The sequence below is a fragment of the Ranitomeya variabilis genome, chromosome 4, assembly GCF_051348905.1.
Source record: "Ranitomeya variabilis isolate aRanVar5 chromosome 4, aRanVar5.hap1, whole genome shotgun sequence".
In the NCBI taxonomy this organism is placed as follows: domain Eukaryota; kingdom Metazoa; phylum Chordata; class Amphibia; order Anura; family Dendrobatidae; genus Ranitomeya; species Ranitomeya variabilis.
In genome coordinates this window covers 547,052,578-547,065,335 of record NC_135235.1, presented here as the reverse complement: position 1 = coordinate 547,065,335, position 12,758 = coordinate 547,052,578, and positions in this window count along the sequence as shown.

Here is a 12,758-nt window from a genome sequence, read left to right as displayed (position 1 = left end):
CGTTTTATTGAACTTTTTGTTTGGTAGTATGATGATAAAGTATTGTTTTTTTGCCTCAGTTTAAATTTTTTTTTTTTTTTGCGGTGTTCACTGAAGGGGTTAACTAGAGGGACAGTTTTACAGAGCGGGTTGTTACGGACGCGGCAATAAAAAATATGTGTACTTTTACTGTTTTTATTGTTTAATTTACATAAATAAATGTATTTATTGGATGGACAAATATTTATTTATTTTTTTATTTAGGGATTTAAAAAAATATATTTTTACATCAGAATCTGACAGGCAGGGAAGGAGGCATGCTTCCAGCAGGCGCTTACAAGTCACCATCCCTGCAGGACCCGGAAGGACCCCGCAGCCATGTTGGGGCTGAGGGTTGCCATGGAGACCATCAGGACAACACGATCTCAATGCAGTGTCCTGATGGAAATGTACAGGGAGCCCCCTCCATGCATGATGCCCCTCTATGTCACTTTCATTACTGACAGCAGCATCAGAGGGGTCAAATTATTATTATTATTTATTGTTATAGCGCCATTTATTCCATGGCACTTTACATGTAAGGAGGGGTATACATAATAAAAACAAGTACAATAATCTTAAACAATACAAGTCATAACTGGTACAGGAGGAGAGAGGACCCTGCCCACGAAGGCTCACAATCTACAAGGGATGGGTTAGAATACGGTAGGCGAGGATAGAGCTGGTCATGCAGCGGTTTGGTCGATCGGTGGTTACTGCAGGTTGTAGGCTTATCGGAAGAGGTGGGTCTTCAGGCTCTTTTTGAAGGTTTCGATGGTAGGCGAGAGTCTGATGTGTTGTGGTAGAGGGTTCCAGAGTAGGGGTGATATGCGAGAGAAATCTTGTATACGATTGTGGGAAGAGGAGATAAGGGGGAGTAGAGAAGGCGATCTTGTGAGGATCGGAGGTTGCGTTTAGGTAAGTACCGGGAGACGAGGTCACAGATGTATGGAGGAGACAGGTTGTGGATGGCTTTGTACATCATGGTTAGGGTTTTGTACTGGAGTCTCTGGGCAAGGGGGAGCCAGTGAAGGGATTGACAGAGGGGAGAGGCCGGGGAATAGCGGGGGGACAGGTGGATTAGTCGGGCAGCAGAGTTTAGAATAGATTGGAGGGGTGCGAGAGTGTTAGAGGGGAGGCCACAGAGCAGGAGGTTGCAGTAGTCAAGGCGAGAGATGATGAGGGTATGGACTAGGGTTTTTACAGATTCTTGGTTGAGGAATGTACGGATTTGTGAAATATTTTTGAGTTGAAGGCGGCAGGAAGTGGAAAGGGCTTGGATATGTGGTTTGAAGGAGAGATCAGCATCAAGGATTACCCCGAGGCAGCGAGCTTGTGGGACTGGGGAGAGTGGGCAGCCATTTATTGTAATGGATAGGTTCGTTGGGGGGGTCGCGTGAGATGGGGGAAAGATGATGAATTCTGTTTTGTCCATGTTAAGTTTCAGAAATCTAGCGGAAAAGAAGGATGAAATAGTGGACAGACATTAAGGGATTCTGGTTAGTAGGGAGGTGATATCTGGTCCAGAGATGTAGATCTGTGTGTCATCAGCATAGAGGTGATACTGAAAGCCATGAGATTCTATGAGCTGTCCCAGGCTAAAGGTGTAAATGGAGAAGAGCAGGGGCCCTAGGACTGAACCTTGTGGGACTCCGACAGATAGAGGGCGAGGTGAGGAGGTGGTGTGTGAGTGGGAGACGCTGAATGTCCGGTCTGTTAGGTATGATGAGATCCAGGATAGGGTCAAGTCTGTGATGCCAAGGGATGAGAGGGTCTGTAATAATAGGGAATGGTCCACTGCGTCAAAGGCAGTCGACAGGTCGAGGAGGAGGAGGACAGAGTAGTGTCGCTTGCTCTTGGTGGTTAAGAGGTCATTGGTGACCTTTGTTAGGGCAGTTTCAGTGGAGTGGTGTGACCGGAAGCCAGATTGTAAGCGGTCAAAGAGGGAGCAAGAAGAGAGATGGGAGGACAGTTCAAGGTAGACGTGTTGTTCCAGTAGTTTGGAGGCATAGGGGAGAAGTGATATAGGGCGATAGCTAGATACAGAGGATGGGTCAAGAGAAGGTTTTTTGAGGATAGGTGTGATGGAGGCATGTTTAAAGCTTGAGGGGAAAACACCAGTTGTTAGCGATAGGTTGAAGAGATGGGTTAGGGTTGGGATGAAAACTGGTGAGGTTTGGGATGAAGTGGGATGGGAGCGGGTCAAGTGCACAGGTGGTGAGATGCGATCTTGAGAGTAGAGTGGAGAATTGATCTTCTGTAATGGTGGAGAAGTTGGTTTTGGAGGTGGAGGGCTGGGAAGTCGGGAGGAAGAGCTCTGGGGGTTGTTGACCAAAACTGTCTCTGATGTTATCAATCTTCTGCTTGAAAAATGAGGCAAAGTCTTCAGCTGAGATAAGTGGGGAGGGAGGAGGTGCTGGGGGACGGAGGAGAGAATTGAAGGTGTTGAATAACTGTTTAGGGTTGTGAGATGGAGGATATGAGAGATGAGTAGTAGGTTTGTTTAGCTGTGGCGAGTGTGGTCTTGAAAGTAGTGAGGGACTGTTTGAATGCGATGAAGTGCTCGTTGGAGTGGGATCTTTTCCATCTGCGCTCAGCAGCCCTAGAAGCTCGCCTCAGTTCTTTGGTGAGGCTGGTGTGCCAGGGCTGTCTGTTGATTTTGCGAGCTTTGGTATGTGTAAGTAGGACAGCAGATTCCAAAGCTACAGCTATTGTGGTGTTATATAGAGCGGCAGCGTCATCCGCATTGTGTAAGGAACTTATATCTGTGAGAGGGAGGAGGGATTCAGAGAATGAATGTAGGTCAAGATGTTTAAGATTTCTGCGAGGGTGTGAAACTTTGTGGGGTCGGGATTGTAGACATGGAGTGGAGAGGGAAGAGAATGTGAGAAGGTTGTGGTCAGAGAGAGGAAGAGGTGAGTTAGAGAGGTTAGATAAGGAGCAGAGGCGGGTGAAGATGAGGTCCAGTGTGTGACCATCTTTGTGGGTGGCTGTAGAAGACCATTGAGTGAGGCCGAAGGAGGAAGTGAGAGATAGAAGTTTAGTGGCAGCTGAGAGGGAAGTGTCAATGGGGATGTTTTGGGGTTTTTCCGCCCACTGCAATCCATCTCCCAGCAGGTATTTACACAGGACAATTTTGTTGCTATATTATACCTTTATGGTTCTCATGTATTGACCTATCTGATCCCTAGATTCGCACATGCATAGACACTTTATTCCGTCTAGGAATCTATTTATTTACTTCTTATCTAGATCTTGATTCATATATGCAGCGACACTTTTATATCTTTCTGATGTAGCAAATATATGCACAGGCACCCTTTATCCTTACGAGTAGTCTTTATATTGTTATTGAATTAGCCTTATACCATGATGGTGGTTCTAGTGACACCTGCTGGTGGACACAGTGTATTTAACTTTCATACCATCACCTTGGATGTATAACCATCTTCTATGCATTGGATTGCTTTGGTTACTTTGCCTTGCCCTCTTGTCTTTGAGTATCGTATTTATTTACTTATTATTATCTTTGCTCTTTTTAATGAAAATATATTAATAAAGTATTTCATATCTGACGTATTTGAGTGGTACTTCCCTTTTTGGGTATATATCATATTTTGGTTGTACACCATATTTTATCTGTTGGTCTGTATAATTGGGTAACTGTTATATAGAGCGGCAGCGTCATCCGCATTGTGTAAGGAACTTATATCTGTGAGAGGGAGGAGGGATTCAGAGAATGAATGTAGGTCAAGATGTTTAAGATTTCTGCGAGGGTGTGAAACTTTGTGGGGTCGGGATTGTAGACATGGAGTGGAGAGGGAAGAGAATGTGAGAAGGTTGTGGTCAGAGAGAGGAAGAGGTGAGTTAGAGAGGTTAGATAAGGAGCAGAGGCGGGTGAAGATGAGGTCCAGTGTGTGACCATCTTTGTGGGTGGCTGTAGAAGACCATTGAGTGAGGCCGAAGGAGGAAGTGAGAGATAGAAGTTTAGTGGCAGCTGAGAGGGAAGTGTCAATGGGGATGTTGAAGTCGCCCATGATGATAGTGGGGATGTCCGCGGGAAGGAAATTAAGTAGCCAGGTGGTGAAGTGGTCAAAGAAGGTGGTGGCTGACCCTGGGGGGGCGGTAAATGACAGCCATTTGGAGGGGGAGTAGATGCGCACAGAGTGCACCTCAAAGGAAGGGAGGGTAACAGAGGGTGGCAGTGGGATTGGGGTGAAGGAGCAGTTATCTGACGGTGGGCATTGCTGCGGGGTGTCAGCTTTCACATACATCTAACACCTGAACCCAATTGCCACGGCGCTCAGCATGAGTCCACGTGATCGGTTCACCGTGCTAGTATTGCTATTTGCGGTAATGCAGTTGAAGAGGTTCAACTACTTTGTGTGACATAAAATTTAAATAAAATTTTTGATATTTTTACAAATAAATGCAACTTATATCGAACAAACTTTACCACTATCATGAAGTACAATATGTCACGAAAATACTATCTTAGAATTACTGGAATACGTTAAAGCGTTCCAGAGTTATTACCATATAAAGTGACACTGATCAGAATTATAAAATTTGGCCTAGTCAGGAAGGTGAAAACAGGCTTTGGGGTGAAGCGGTTAAACGGCTTTCAAAAAACCCTGTCCCCCTACGCTGCAGACAATGAGTGAGTTCAGCAGCTCTAAGCAGCTCGTGTCATCAGCTCAGGCAGAGATGCTGAGCTCACTTACTAGATCCAGTGTTGTCGAAGTGACATCAGCGCTGTCGAGATTAAGAGGCAGAGACTCATTGCTCAGGGTAGGTCATCTATATGAGATCTGTAGGTGTCTGACGTCCAGCACTTCCACAATCAGCTGAAAGTAGCTCCGGCGGCAGGCAGATATTAACAACTAGATGGTGGCCTGATTCTAACGCATCGGGTATTCTAGAATATGTATGTATGTATATAGCAGCCACGTAGTATATAGCACAGGCCACGTAGTATATAGGAGGCATGTAGTATATAGCAGACAAATACTACGTGGCCTTTACTATATGCTATGTGGCTGCTATATACATACATACATATTCTAGAATACCCAATGCGTTAATACAGGCCACGCAGTACATAACACAGCCCACGTACTATATAACACAGCTCACGCAGTATATAGCAGCCACGCAGTATATAACACAGGCGACGTAGTATATAACACAGGCCACGCAGTATATAACACAGGGGATGTAGTATATAGCACAGCCCACGCAGTATATAACACAGCCCACGCAGTATATAACACTGCCCATGTAGTATATAGCACAGCCCCCGCAGTATATCACACAGGCCACGTAGTATATAACACTGCCCATGTAGTATATAGCACAGCCCCCGCAGTATATCACACAGCCCACGTAGTATATAACACTGCCCATATAGTATATAGCACAGCCCCCACAGTATATCACACAGCCCACGCAGTATATAACACTGCCCATGTAGTATATAGCACAGCTTCCGCAGTATATCACACAGCCCACGCAGTATATCACACTGCCCATGTAGTATATAGCACAGCCCCCGCAGTATATCACAGCCCACGCAGTATATCACACTGCCCATGTAGTATATAGCACAGCCCCCGCAGTATATCACACAACCCACGCAGTATATCACACTGCCCATGTAGTATATAGCACAGCCCCCGCAGTATATCACACAGCCCACGCAGTATATCACACTGCCCATGTAGTATATAGCACAGCCCACGCAGTATATCACACAGCCCACACAGTATTTAGCAGTGTGGGCACCATATCCCTGTTAAAAAAAATAATTAAAATAAAAAATAGTGATATACTCACCCACCGGGATCCACTGAAGCTCTGGCGATGGCGCGCAGCTGCCGCCATCTTCCGTTCCCAGGATGCATTGCGAAATTACCCAGAAGACTTAGCGGTCTCGCGAGACCGCTAAGTCTTCTGGGTAATTTCGCAATGCATTTCTGGGAATGGAAGATGGCGGCAGCCGCGTGCGACTCGGCGGACTACGGAGGGTGAGAATAGCATAGGCAGCATCAATAGTAAAAAGTTGGGGACACACAGGGTTAATAGCAGCGGTAACGGAGTGCGTTACCCGCGGCATAACGCGGTCTGTTACCGCTGCCATTAACCCTGTGTGAGCGCTGACTGGAGGGGAGTATGGAGCAGGCGCTGGGCACTGACTGCGGGGAGTAAGGAGCAGCCATTTTGCCGCCGGACTGTGCCCGTCGCTGATTGGTCGTGGCCATTTTGCCGCGACCAATCGGCGACTTGGATTTCCATGACAGACAGAGGCCGCGACCAATGAATATCCGTGACAGACAGACAGACAGACGGAAGTGACCCTTAGACAATTATATAGTAGATGTACAGATCCAGAGCACCACAGCTCAGCCATGCCAGTCAGATTGTTTGGTGCTACTACTGAGGCAACAGACAGAACCCAAGATAAAAACAATATGAGCAAATACCCTGGGGCCCCTGTGCAAAAGATGTGTCTGGCTATTTTACCATGAAGGCCTGCTGCAGAAAGAGATGTGTCTGCTGCTAGAACTCTGTGTGGCATTGACCTGGTCTCTAATCTGAGCTGCTGTTAACCTGCGATTTCTGAGGCTGGTGACTTGGATAAACTTATCCTCAGAAGCAGAGGTGACTCTTCGTCTTCCTTTCCTAGGGCGGTCCTCATGTGAGCCAGTTTCTCTGTAGCGCTTGAAGGTTTTTGCCACTGCACTTTGGGACACTTTCAAAGTTTTCCCAATTTTTCGGACTGACTGACCTTCATTTCTTAACCCCTTACTGACCTCGGACGGGATAGTACGTCCGAGGTCAGCTCCCCTGCTTTGATGCAGGGCTCCGCGGTGAGCCCGCATCAAAGCCGGGACATGTCAGCTGTTTTGAACAGCTGACATGTGCCCGCAATAGCGGCGGGTGAAATCGCGATTCACCCGCCGCTATTAACTAGTTAAATGCCGCTGTCAAACGCAGACAGCGGCGTTTAACTACCGCATCCGGCCGGATATGAGCGCATCGCCGACCCCTGTCACATGATCGGAGGTTGGCGATGCTTCTCCATTGTAACCATAGAGGTCCTTGAGACCTCTATGGTTACAGATCCCCGGCAGCTGTGGTCGGCGCTCACAGCACACCTGATTTTCGAGAAAAGACTGAAGAGAACAGGTCAGTCCTGAACTACTACAATGGTGCTCGTTGCACCTAACAAAAAAATTGAACTGTTCTGCGTTTCTGTGGGCAGAAGGCCCTGTTTTAACTGGGAACCGCTGTTGACCAGAATGGCCAAAGTTTTTGTGTTTTTCCCCTCCCAGTTTGCTTTGCGCACGTTTGCGCATACCCCTGCTGGATTGAGGTATTGTGAACTGTTTAAGGGTTCCAAACCCTTTTTGCCCCTAAGGGCTGTGCACATGACCCTCATGAATTTTGTCACCTTTTTCCTTGACTCTGCCCTATATTTTCCATGAAGTTTGCCCCAATGGACCGTGAGCCTGGTATGTGGGCAGTATTGTGCAATTTAAAGGGACTGTTGTTCACAAAAGGGGGAGGGGATGAAATGGACTACCCGATGTCCGAGCTGGGTCAGGACTTTATGAACTGGAGCTGTTGATGTGTTGCAAAGAACTTGGACACTCTATGTCAGGGTCCCAAATCAGTGGAACCGGGGTCATGTGAATCCGTTAGCAAAAATGGACGACCCGATGTTCCAACCGAATAGCAGAATTCATAAGAATGTGATTCCTTACTAACATTATTTCCAGATTTGTAGATGGAAAATTCTAATAATTTGAATGATTTGTATACACGTTCCTAGCTTATGTAGTATGCTGGAATGACCACCAGATGTCGCTGGGATACCAGTCTGCGATCCTCACTTTAGCATGTGCTGTGATGTGCGGCCGCAGGAGGTTTATGGTAATGATTAGAGAATTAGGGGAGGGTTGGCAGCAGAAAATGCCTAACAATGCAATTTTGCTATATTTGCTTATTTATGAAGCAGTGGTTGCATAAAATGTTGGCGAGTTTGGGCCACACAAATCACAAATGGCAGAAATCACTGTTGTCATATGCAGCACTGGCATTTCAGCTTTTGCATAGATATAAGCAATGGAGTCTTCCCAGTTCCTTAAGGATAAAACTGCAAATCAGCTCTTTTTGATAAAACACTATGGATTGATGTCAGACATTGGGGTCATATAGTAAGTGTAGGGCGGTATGAGGGGGAATTCATGCAATAAAAGGGTTTCCATCTCAAACATTTATGGCACATCCATGTGGGTCCCGTCTTGAGAACAGGACCCTATCTTGTGGGCTCCTGAAAGGAGGTGACGGCACATATGTGGCTCTCTAAAGTCACTTCTATGTGAGATCCAAAACCAAATGTGCACAATGTCTGAATGCCGTTTAAAGGGCAACGCTACATGAAGTAAATCTGTGCAGTCATTATACATCTTTACGACATAATAATCACACACCAAGGAAAAAGACTTTTAGTGATAAACTGTCTGCACAAGACCAAAGGCGCTCAGGCTCTTTAGTATAGAGCAAAGTGGCCTTTCTCTTTAGGAAAATTTTTATGGGTTCAAACTCATCCAATTCACTGTACCATTCCAGGGTATTTAGAAGCTAAAAGAGCGCAATAACTTAAATCTTTACACCGGGTGAAGGAAACTGTGTCTATAAATGACCTGTCTATATGACGTGGAAACTTCAATTTAAATGGGATTTCCCTTGAAGGGTCTTAATTTTTGCCATTCCTATTGAGATATAGCAGAGCTGAATTTGTCATTTGGAATTTACTTCCATTTACTTCCATTGACATCAAAATATATCATCGTGACATGGAAAACTGCATGAAATATCTGGAAAGAAACTTTTCTGACTGATAGAATACCGAATTCGGGACCCGTGAACCTTACTTAGCTGTAAGAGTTGTCTGCAACAGTAGCATAACTCTCAGGTGTCAGCTTCAGCAAGTCTGGTTATCAAGAATAGAGGGGTCCCCACGCCGGTTCATATTTGTGGGGTTGATGTAATCTTTGTATTGTTTGGTGACATCAAACCCTTGGCTTACGGTAGTAATGGAGAGGCGTCTCTATGTCTAGCCTATAAACATAAGGATGAATGACCTCGGGGAGATCAAAACATCCAACAACGCAGAGACACCATCACGTGTTTCTCAATGCAGTGATCCAGAACACTGCTCCCATCCCTAAAGGGAAATATGCAAATGCATGTAGAAAAGCTGCGGAGACACCATCACGTGTTTCTCAACACAAGCAATGAATAGCCAGGTCTTTCACCGGGAAGGAACAACCACGGGAAGGGCAGCATCCAATAAAGGAAAACCACCTATGCCAAAACATGGTATCCATCCACAGACAGCTGTTTCGGGGTATTTGCCCCTCATCAGTGTGGAGTAGGAATCTGGCTATTAGGAGCAGTGCCTAGTGAAAAGACTATAAACATAAGGATGAATGACCTCGGGGAGATCAAAACATCCAACACCGCGGAGACACATCACGTGTTTCTCAACGCAATGATCCAGAACACTGCCCCCATCCCTAAAGGGAAATATGCAAATGCATGTAGAAAAGCCGCGGAGACACCATCACGTGTTTCTCAACGCAAGCAATGAATAACCAGGTCTTTCACCGGGAAGGAACACCCACGGGAAGGGCAGCATCCAATAAAGGAAAACCACCTATACCAAAACATGGTATCCATCCACATACAGCTGTTTCGGGGTATTTGCCCCTCATCAGTGTGGAGTAGGAAACTGGCTATTAGGAGCAGTGCCTAGTGAAAGGACTATAAACATAAGGATGAATGACCTCGGGGAGATCAAAACATCCAACACCGCAGAGACACCATCACGAGTTTCTCAACGCAGTGATCCAGAACACTGCTCCCATCCCTAAAGGGAAATATGCAAATGCATGTAGAAAAGCCGCGGAGACACCATCACGTGTTTCTCAACGCAAGCAATCCGCATGCCTGTTCATATTTGTGGGGTTGATTTCATCTTTGTATTGTCTGGTCACATAAAACCCATGGCTTACGGTAGTAATGGAGAGGCGTCTGTATGTCTAGCCTACACAGCTCTGCTCTGGATCAGTGAAGGAGACGCAGCACTAACTTACTGCTGTACATCTAACCTTCACGGCTCTGCTCTGGGCCAGTGAAGGGGCAGCAACCCTATCTTACTGCTGTACATGTAGCCTGTGTAAGGAGGTGGTGGGGACCCTCAGTGCGGAGTGCTGCGGATGCAGAGGAGCCTAAGTCAAAAGGAGCAGTCAAGAAAGCGGAAACGGTGGAAAGAAGGACTGCCATGGCCCTGATCCTGAGTTCGTGTGCAGTGGAGGACCATCGCGGCCGGATGCAGTCACAGTGAGTGCGACGCTTACCCTCACCCTAGTCCCCGAACCTATTTTGCCCTGAGGACCGGATGCTGTGGCGGCCACAGTGATCTTCATCGAGGAGAGGCAGGCGCAGGAGGCGCAGTGTGTCCGGCAATCGCTTGCAACGACCGCTGTTGTGAATTTGGATTCTGGGCTCCCCCGGTGGCCGCTTGTGGAATTGGACTTGTCATCCTCTTTCCTGTTTCACCTGATTCCATCAGTAGTGGGTGTCGCTATTTAAGCTCATTTCTCTGGTGGTTTCTTGCCGGTCAACAATGTTATCTGATGCCTCTCAGTGCTTGTTCCTGCTTCTAGACTACTACTAGATAAGTTGGACTTTTGTCCATGTTTTGTTTTGCCTATTTGTTCCAGTTCACAGCTGAAGTTTTGTTACTGTGTCTGGAAAGCTCTCGTTGATCAGGGATTGCTACTCTGGCGTTATGAGTTAATGCCAGAGTTTAAGGTAATCTCTGGATGGTGTTTTGTTAGTGTTTTTCTGCTGACCATGAAAGTATACTATCTGTCTTCTGCTATCTAGTAAGCGGACCTCAAATTTGCTAAGACTATTTTCCTGCTGCGTTTGTTGTTTCATCTGAACTCACCGTCATTATATGTGGGGGGCTACTGTCTTCTTTGGAATATTTCTCTAGAGGTGAGCCAGGTCTTATATTTCCCTCTGCTAGCTATTTAGGTCTTAGGCCAGAGCTGGGCATCTAGCGATAAATAGGAAATGCTACCTGGCTATTTCTAGTTGCGCGGCAGGCTTAGTTCATGGTCAGTATAGTTCCATCTTCCGAGAGCTTGTCCCTCTATAGGCTTGCTATGATCTCTGCCTGCAGAGATCATGACAGTTTGACCGGCCCATAAAGTGTTAAAGACCCAGGTTGAGAAAGGAGAGTTATAAGAAGTCTGCTGAAATTTTTTTTTTTTTTTTTTTTTTTTTCCTCCAGTCTGCCTTGCTGCAGTCTTTTCTCTCTCTCTCCTCCTAATCTCTGTATGCTCTGTGTGCACCTGACAATAATGGATCTCCAGAGTGTAACTGCGGGTTTGAATAATCTCATCACGAAAGTGCAAAATTTACAAGATTTTGTGGTACATGCTCCGGTATCTGAGCCGAGAATTCCTTTGCCGGAGTTCTTCACAGGGAATAGAGCTAGCTTCCAGAATTTCCGAAATAATTGTAAGCTTTATTTGTCCCTGAAGTCTCGTTCAGCTGGAGACCCTGCTCAGCAGGTTAGGATTGTGATTTCCTTGCTCAGGGGTGACCCTCAAGATTGGGCCTTCTCATTGCCAGCAGGGGATCCTGCGTTACGCGATGTGGATGCGTTTTTTCTGGCCTTGGGCTTGCTTTATGAGGAACCTCATTTGGAACTTCAGGCAGAAAAAACTTTGATGGCACTATCTCAGGGGCAAGACGAAGCTGAAGTTTTCTGCCAAAAATTCCGTAAATGGTCTGTGCTTACTCAGTGGAATGAGTGCGCCTTGGCGGCAACTTTCAGAGAAGGTCTCTCTGATGCCGTTAAGGATGTTATGGTGGGGTTCCCTTTGCCTGCAGGTCTGAATGAGTCCATGACAATGGCTATTCAGATTGATAGGCGTCTGCGGGAGCGCAAACCGGTGCACCATCTGGCGGTGTCTATGGAAAAGACGCCAGAAAGTATGCAGTGTGATAGAATTCTGTCCAGGAGCGAGCGACAGAATTTTAGACGGAAGAATGGATTGTGTTTCTATTGTGGGGATTCTACTCATGTTATATCAGCATGCTCTAGGCGTACAAAGAAGCTTGATAAGTCTGTTTCCATTAGCACCATTCAGTCTAAGTTTATTTTGTCTGTAACCCTGATTTGCTCTTTGTCATCCATTGCCACGGACGCCTATGTTGACTCTGGCGCCGCTCTGAGTCTTATGGATTGGTCCTTTGCCAATCGTTGTGGTTTTGATTTAGAGCCTTTGGAGACTCTTATTCCTCTGAAGGGGATTGACTCCACCCCATTGGCTAATAATAAACCACAATACTGGACACAAGTAACCATGCGTATCAATCCGGATCACCAGGAGATTATTCGTTTCCTGGTGCTGTATAATTTACATGACGATTTGGTACTGGGATTGCCATGGTTGCAGTCTCACAACCCAGTCTTGGACTGGAGAGCAATGTCTGTGTTGAGCTGGGGATGTAAGGGTATTCATGGGGACGTACCTTTGGTTTCTATTTCGTCGTCCATTCCCTCTGAAGTCCCTGAGTTCCTCTCTGATTATCAAGACGTCTTTGACGAACCCAAGCTTGGGTCGTTACCTCCGCACCGTGAGTGCGATTGT